Source organism: Arvicanthis niloticus, chromosome 10, assembly GCF_011762505.2.
Source record: "Arvicanthis niloticus isolate mArvNil1 chromosome 10, mArvNil1.pat.X, whole genome shotgun sequence".
Classification (NCBI taxonomy): domain Eukaryota; kingdom Metazoa; phylum Chordata; class Mammalia; order Rodentia; family Muridae; genus Arvicanthis; species Arvicanthis niloticus.
Genome location: NC_047667.1, coordinates 30,154,357 through 30,163,551, shown reverse-complemented (window position 1 = coordinate 30,163,551; position 9,195 = coordinate 30,154,357).

Sequence of the window (9,195 nt, the reverse complement as noted above, 5' to 3'; positions counted from 1 at the left end):
AGGAACTAGGATTAAGCAATGCTAAGGTTGAGAAAACATTTTAGGGGACTATCTGTGTGACCAACTGGAAAGGGCAGTGGATTTGGGGAAGGATGACTGAAAGGTACTCTGCTACAGAGATGGGGATGAGATTGAGGTTTAGATTTGGAGGAGCAGATAGGTGAGAGATATAAAGATCTGAGTTAGCTTAACCAGTTTTCTGATCTTTATACTTAAGATAATCCTTAAGTACAAGGAAATTATTTTACAAACTTAAACCATTCTTATGGGAATTTAACTCAAATTGTGCTGGCATAAAGAAACATATTGTCTCCAAAAATCATTACTTATTTAATTTCCATAAACTCTAATATTCCTGTAAGATTCAATGTATAGATTATTCCTAGTGTTTTATCTATTATTATTTTATTCACATGAATGCTGTGTTTTACCGTTGCATTAACTAAATAAAAATTATTTTATTTTTGTGTCTTTGTTAAAAGTATTGAAATATTTATGATAGAAGCATTGGCCTACAGTTCTTAAGATTTTATGTTTTACATTTTGATAAGTAATCATATATTATTATTTTTGGCTTACCTGACATATGTGAGTCTTATAAATAAATATTGTATGCAGAACCAACTATTTGCATTGATTTTATTTTATTATTTAGTTGTTTATTTAGCCTATATGTTTTTATACAGGATAGTGTTGAAGTTGAAGTGATCACAGTGGCTTTGTGCTCTCTAAATCTACCGCTTTTGATTTCTAAGTTCTAGTGTTAAAGAGATGCACTTCCATAATCAGCTTCACACTTTAATTTATGATAATATACACTATTAAAAGTAATTTTGACTTCTTCTCAAATTTGTATTTTGTTGTATTGCCAGTAATACATGGATTTAATTATGCCTGTTTTAAAATGCTTCCAAATATCTAGGACACTGTGTTCCACTGAATTATAGTGCTTTAAAAATATATTTAGCGCTTGTATTGGAATTTCAATAAACTTTTATTTTAATTATGGATAAATGACACTTTTAAAAACTTACATTTTGTAATCCATAAATGTGATTATTCAAATCAATATCTGCAAATGTCTCTATTTCTTTATATAGAGAGTGCACATGGCTTATTCATCAGCCTGTCATTTTATTGATCACATTTTTTAGTGTAAAGTGTTTAAGTTTAATTATAGTTTTTCAAAGACAGATCTTTTTCTACTTTTATTTAAAAAGAAAAATACAAAGAACTTTACACTTTCAAAAATTTACTTGACAGAAAGAAAATAATTTTGATAACACATTTAGTTGTTTGTTTTTAAATTTCACAGAAAAATGTTACTAAAGTAAGAATTTGTAACATATAGTGATTATTTTTGTCATTTGTTGTTTATCTTGTGTTGGAAAGTAAAGCTACAAAAGTAGCTGTATCCAAAATAGAATATTGTATTGGATGTTCTGAAGTAAAGAAAGAAAAATCAAAATCATACTATAGCATCATGTATGCAGCAAGTCAACAAGAATGCCATCAGAAGACAAAACTGCATAGAAACTTAGAATTCTTATAAATCTGATCATCTTCCTCTGAATTCCTGACATTATTCGAAGCTCCAAGTTCTGCCCAAGAATGCTCTCCAGATCAGTCCTTTTGGATCATATCTCTGACTATGCCACATTCCTGCAATAGTAGCTCAACAGTAGTTGTTGAAATAAGATTTTTTTGTAATATACTATGGTTTAGATATGGTTTACTTGTTTTTCAAACTTGATTTGTTATTGTTCAATCATCTTTGGATGGTAGTATAGTCTCTTAGAGCACCAAAGCTATAGGTAAGTTGACACTATTGGTCTCTTTATGTAGATGCTATTTCCTTCAGAGCCCATAATCCTTCTCCTAATTCTTCTTTAAGTGTCCTCAAGCTCCATACACTGTTTGGTTCTGGTTCTCTGCATCCATCTGAGTCAGGTGCTGGGTTGAGCCTCTCAGAGGGCAGCCATGCTAGACTCTTGTCTGAAAACATAATATAATTAGTAATGTCAGGGATTTGTGCTTTCCTATGAGAGGTATCTCTAGTTAGATCAGTTATTGCTTGGTCATTCACTCTGGCTCTGTTCCATCCTCCAACCCTACATTTCATATACAAAGAATAAATTTTTGGGTTGAAAGTTTTATGAATGCATTGATGTCCCTGTTGTTCCACTGGGGTTCCTGCCTAGCTATAGCCAATGGCCCTTCAGGTTCCATATTACCAATGATGTAACTCACACCTCCCCTATCTCAGGTCTCTGGCATTTCCTCTTGATGTACCTCCTACCCACCCATGCCAATCTGCCAGTTGCAGATTTCCATTCATTCTCATGGTCATCTGTCTATCTACCCTGTCCTTTCCCACACCTGATCCTGAACAGACATCCATTTAGATCTCCATTTTCTCTCCCACCCTATTTCTGCACTCCATCTGCCTCCTATGACTATTTTATTTCTTCTTCTAAGTGAGAAGCAAGCATCCTAGCTTTACTTCATTTTATGCTTATTTGGACCTGTAAAGTATAACATGGGTATCCTGTGTTTTCTGTCTAATTTCCACTTATAAGTGCATATATACCATGAACTTCATTTTGGGACCAGTTTACCTCACAAAAATTCTAAAAGTTCATTCATTTGCCTGCCAAATGCATGATGCCTTTGCTTTTAATAGCTAAATACCATCCCATTGGGTAGGCATACCACATTTTCTTTATCCATTCTTCAGTTGAGAGGCATGTAGCTTGTTTCCAAGTTCTGGCTATTATAAATAAAGCAACTAACTCTATGATGTAGTGGGACATCATTTGAGTATATTCTTAGAAGTGGTATAGCTGGGTTTTAAGATAGAACTATTCCCAGCTTTCTGAGAAACCAAATTGATTTCCAGGTGATTGTAGAAGCTTGTACTCCCACCAACCATGGAGTAGTATTTGCCTTGCTACATATCCTTGTCATCATGTGTTATTTCTTGAGTTTCAGATCTTTGCCATTCTGATGGGTTTAAGATGGAATCTCAGGATTTTAATTTAAACTTCCATGATGTCTAAGAACTTTGAACAGTTGTTTAAGTGTTTCTTGGCCATTTGAAATTTTTCTATTGAGAATTCTGTGTTTAGCTCTGTACCCCAAGTTTTCATTGGGTTATTTGGATTGTAGGTGTCTAACTTTTATGTTCTTTCTAAAACTTGCATATTAGCTGTTTGTCAGATTTAGGGTTGGTTAAGGTCTTTCCACAATCTGTAGGCTGACATTTTGTCCTATTGATGATTTTCATGAAGAATTTTACCAGAGTTTCATAGAAGAGATAGTACCAATACTCTTCAAACTATTTCACAGAATAGAAACAGAAGGAACAGTGCCAAACTCATTTCATAAAGTCACAGTTACTCTGAAACATAAACCACAAAAAGAACTCCTCAAAGAAAAAGAATTTCAGACAAATTTCTCTTATGAGCATTGATGCAAAAATACTCAATAAAAATTTTAAAACTGAGTACAAGAACACCTCAAAAAAATCTTTCACCATGATCAAGTAGGCTTCATCCCAGGGATGCAAGGATGACACAATGTATGAAAATCGATCAACATAGTCCACCATATAAACAATCTGAAAGAAAATTCACCACATGATCATCTCATTAGATACTGAAAAAGCCTTTGACAAAATGCAACACCCCTTCATTTAAAATTCTTATAGTGTTCAGGAATACAAGGCACATAGCTAAACATAATCAAAGCAATATTCAACAAGACAATAGCCAACATTAAACTCAGTGTAGAGAATATTAAGCCAATTCCATTAAATCAGGGACAAGACAAGTCTGCCTACTATTTCCCTATCTATTCAATATAGCACTTGAAGTTCTAGGCAGAGCAATATGACAACTAAAGGAGATCACAAGGATTCAGATTTTAAAAAAAAATCAAAGTATCACTGCTCTTGGATGATATGATAGTACACACAAGCAACCCCAAAAATTCAACCAGAGAACTCCTACAACTGATAACCACCTTTATCAAAGAGGCTGGATACAAAATTAACTCAAAAAATAAATCAGTAGCCATTCCTTCTATGGATCATAAACAGGCTGAGAACAAAATCAGGTAAAGAACACATTTTATAATAAATTTCTTTTTTAATCTCAGTATTGAATTAATTTTCACTCAGCAGTATGTTGTTAATTTCACTGAGTTTTTAAGTTTCATGAAGTTTCTATCATTATTGATATTCGGGTTTAATTCTTAATAGTCAGAATACAGGTACCTTTTTTTTTCAAGTATTCTCTTGTGACTTGATTTGTGTCCAATTTACGGTCAATTTTGAAGAAAAATTTTATAAGTTTTAAGAACAAGGTATGTTCCTCTTTGGAGCGGTACATGTTCTATAAGTATTTGTTAGATCCATTTGCTTTTTAACTTCAGTTAGTTCCAGCATTTCTTTGTTTATATTATGTACTTGTCCATTGGTGAGAGTGGAGACTGAAGTCTCCTACTCTCAATGTGTCATGTTTAATATATGATTTAAGGTGCATGAGTGATTCATTTATTTTCTTGGGAGCCCTTGTGTTTGGTGCATAGAGCTTAAGATTTGCAATGTCTTATTGGTATTTTTTTGAATAATTAGTAATCTACTTCCCTATTTTTTCTGATTAGTTTTGAAAGTCAATTTTGTCATATAGAAAAATGACTACAACAGGTTTCTTCTTAGATCCATTTTCTTTGAATAACTTTTTCTATAATTTAGTCTCAGATAAAATCTATATAAAAGAGTAAACTCCCAGTACAAAGAAAGAATATTAAGAGCAGAAAGAAAAATTCAAACACACAACATACAGAACTGCAGACTTATTGGGATAGCACCTGAATTCTCAGTGGAGACTAAAAGCCAGAAGCACCTGTATAGATAGATATTCTATATGTCTAAGAGATCACTTATACCAGGTGAGATTATTATATCCATGAAAACTTTCTGTCAGAATAGTTGAAAAGAATTAGACATTCCATGTTGAAACCAAGTGTATATATATATATATATATATATATATATATACCTGCCTTCCTGAAGGTACTAGAAGGAAGACTCAAACATAAAGAGGTTAACCAGACTCAATAAAAAGAGTGGAAAAAGGAATCTCAGATCAGCTAATCAAATGAGAAATGCATGTGTGCACACATGTACGCACAAACACACACACACACACACACACACACACACACACACATACACCAAAACCATCACCATCAACACAACCACCACTACAACTAAATATCAGATATCAAGAAACATTGTTCATTTATGTTCCTCAATATCAATGGTCTTATTTGCCTAATAAGACACAGACTAAAAGGATAAATACAAGCAACAAATCTACCCTTCTCCTGAGTCCAAGACACATACCTTAAAACTAAGGATAGATTTTACTTCAGGGTTAAAGGGTACACAATGATATTCCAAACAAGGCAATCTGTTGCAGCCATTTTAATATCTGATAAAGTAGGCTTCAAACCAAAACCAATCAGAAAAGATAGGATAGGGTTCTATATACACATTTTAAAAAAATTGTAGAACCATTAGCTATAGGAATAATGTACTTCAGATATTCTTTCCCTTATGTTTACAAACACATACTAAAAGTACTCTTTCTTGGTTTTAATATTTAATCAAGTTTCAAAAAATATTAATATGCTACAATGAATAGCCAGTAGGACTTTGCCCCATGCATTCATGCTTCATATTATAATTGTCATATGTAGTTTTATTTTACTTTTAATTTATTAGTTTTTATTTTATTTTCTGATATGTAAACAGGTGGGTTATAGATTGTCTTTTACAAGTTTATTAAAAATAGAATACTTGTTTATAAGCTTTGACACTGATTTATCAGTATTTTATCCAAATTGAATCAATCCTTTCTTGTCTATCACAGTAAATAGTAAATATTGAGATAATTTATGTAACTTAAAATTTATGAGTAAACTTGGAAATTTTAATCCTGAGTGAGTAAATGTGATAAGAAAACATCTCAGGGAATCTTACCATCACAAAGGGAGACCTTCACGTAATTCTCATTCTGTGAAGGAAGTGCCAGTTGAAGTTAGAATAATTATATACACTCACACATCAGGCTTAATTAACTCTATTTAAATGTAGGTTTAAGGCTCAGTGGTTAATAGCACTGGCTGCTCTTCTAGAGTTCCTGATTTCAATTCTCACCATCCACAGGGTGACTCATAACCATCTGTAATAGTATATAATCCTCTCTTCTAGTGGGTCTTAAAATAGTGACAGGGTACACAGATACATAAAAAGTAAATAAAAATAAAGTAAGTTCAAGCTTGAAATCTGATATCACTCAGATGTCACAAAATTCTATATGAAGAAGCTAGATGTATACACTGGGATAAAGCCAATGTCATCAATAAATGGTACTAGTCAAACTTGATGGCTAAAGAATCCAAATTGCTGCTATAACATAATTTGTTGCTTTAAAGACATGAGTGCTGATTAGTTTTGGTGGATAAACTTTTGGGTGTGAAAGGAGGTAAGACTTGGAGAAATGTCAACATTTTTTTTCTATTTGTTTTACCTATCTCCCCAGTATCTTGTTTCTTTTCCAAATTTTTCACATTTTATTACAAAATATATTTACTTTGTTTTACTTATATTTAATTACAACATAAGTAATTTTACAGATTATAAAACTTGCATTCCTAAAAGCAAGTATACATAACCAGGTGTTTGTTTAATTGTCAGTTTTGACCTTGGAGTCTAGGACTTAGTAGAGAAAAATAATATGTATTCTGGCCAACCAAAATATTACAATGAAATGAGCTGTATCTCTGACAATCAAATCTATATTGCTATATGTATGCACTACAGATTTCACATTGTACTTTATATAAAAATTACAAAAATCATATTTTATGAGAATTTGTTGTGGTTAGAACTATTGAAAATCATTATTTTGTACTTCTCAGGGAGTAAACTGTGTATGTGATTCAAATATTCACTGAAGTCAAACAATGCTCAAGTGTTCATGTTACTTAAAATTGTCATTAAAATCAAGATTGTCTGTTTCCACGTCGCCATTCCATCCTTAGTACATCTTAAATATATTTTATTTTATATGTAAATGGTGTATTTCAAATATCAGAAAATACTTTGTTAAACTTTGTATTAGTAGAAGAATGAAACATAGCAGAGGTAGGAACAGCTCAGCTAACCGTATTAATAATTATGTTGATAATGATAAACTGTGTTTCTGCATTTTAACCTCCCAAAAGATAGATACATTTTTAAAACTGACTCCCTAGATTTGTATGTGCACAATGTTCTGGGCCCTCTAATATTAGTTAGTAATCAAGACAATGTTCACAGGACAATCTGATCCAGACAATTCCCTAGTTGTAATTCCCTCTTCCCAAGTGACTCCAGATAGTGACAAGTTGGAAAAACTTAAACAGCACAGACTCTCACCAATTTTTTTCTGGGTTATGCTAAAATAATAGTTACTTATAAAAGTTAGAGTATAAAATTTCAAAGAGTAGTTTTTAACTTTGTCTTCTTAGAAGAATGATATTAACATTGTTCAATGTTATGGTTTTAATTTAATTTTCAGTTTGCCATTATGTTAATATAAAACAGTATGTTTAAGGTTATTTATCTCTAATTCTTAAAATATCCATAAATCACTACCTCATTAACCTTACTTTGCTAATAATTAAATACTCTTAAATAAATTATATATTTGATTAAATAATAAGAATATGGTTAGATTTTTGAAATAAAGTTAACAATGTATATTATAATTGTAGTTTAATTAAAACATGTTTTATAAAACGCTAATGAGACATTCAAAGGAAAAGGTCCTAATACATATACTGAATAATATTATGTTACAGAATTTAAATTTAGAATAAATATTCACCATCAGATGCTTTGCAGTCATGTAACAACTATTTATCATTAATTCTGCCCTTCACTGTAGAGCACTTGGGCAGCACACTTAATGTATATTGCCAGAATTGTCTGGCAAGAGCATGACATTGTCAGTTAAATGCATTTTAGTGACATTACATACTGCTCCATAACAGATATGTTTTTATTATCTCACTATATAAACTTCTAGAAATGAGACTTGAACAAAGAAAAATATACTATGTTTATATATAGAACAAGATGGTAATTAATTTTAGTATTTAAAATTTACAATAATTTATTTTCATCATTTTCCAGTATGTATTATATATATATACATTATAATATTATTATAATATATATATAATATTATATATATTATATAATATATAATACATGATATATATTATATAATATATACTATTATATTACATTATATTATAACCTATCTACCATATGCTTTTAATAAATTGAATTCTTATTAATTTTAAGAGCTATTTTCAAAATTAAGTGTGAACAAATCCCTTGATTCAGATATATTTATTACTTTCTAATCATTATATATAGTATACAAGTACTGCTTTTTAATATATTTGCTATCCAAGTGTATTTCATACAATACTCTTCTTTATAGTTATATGATATCTATTTATGGAATTAGAGTTTTTATGATAAGATTTTATAACTATATTAGAAATGCATATTCATTAACTCCCACCACAATACTATATAATGTCAGTTGCCTGGGTCCAGTTCAAATGCTATCACATTATTACTACAGTGACTCACTATTGCATAAATACACTATCATAAGATGGTATTGCTACAGTGACTCATCAACATTTTCCAACAGCAGGATAATCAGGTCAACTGCTGTACAGTATCACAAATTTATGAGAATATAAATAATACTTAAAATGTTAAGTGATCTTTTAAGAAATTTTCATGTGTCTTTCATATTTGTCATAAATTCATTCCTATTGAGTTTTACTGAATTCCAATGAAATTGTTTTTTTTGTTACCTCCAAAATATATAGGCCACTATTTTCTTCTTGGGTATATCTTGGCAGAGTGATCATTGTTATGGTTCATAAATTTTTCAGTTGGATATGGTCATGATTTTATTTTCTTTCTCAATAGTTTGCATAGCATTTTCAAATGGTTAGACAATTAGTCCTAAAGAGAATGAACTGCAAGAAAATTCTGACTTGATTTCCAAGTCTTATGTCTGAAGTACATGTCACCTTCATAAATACATTCTTACT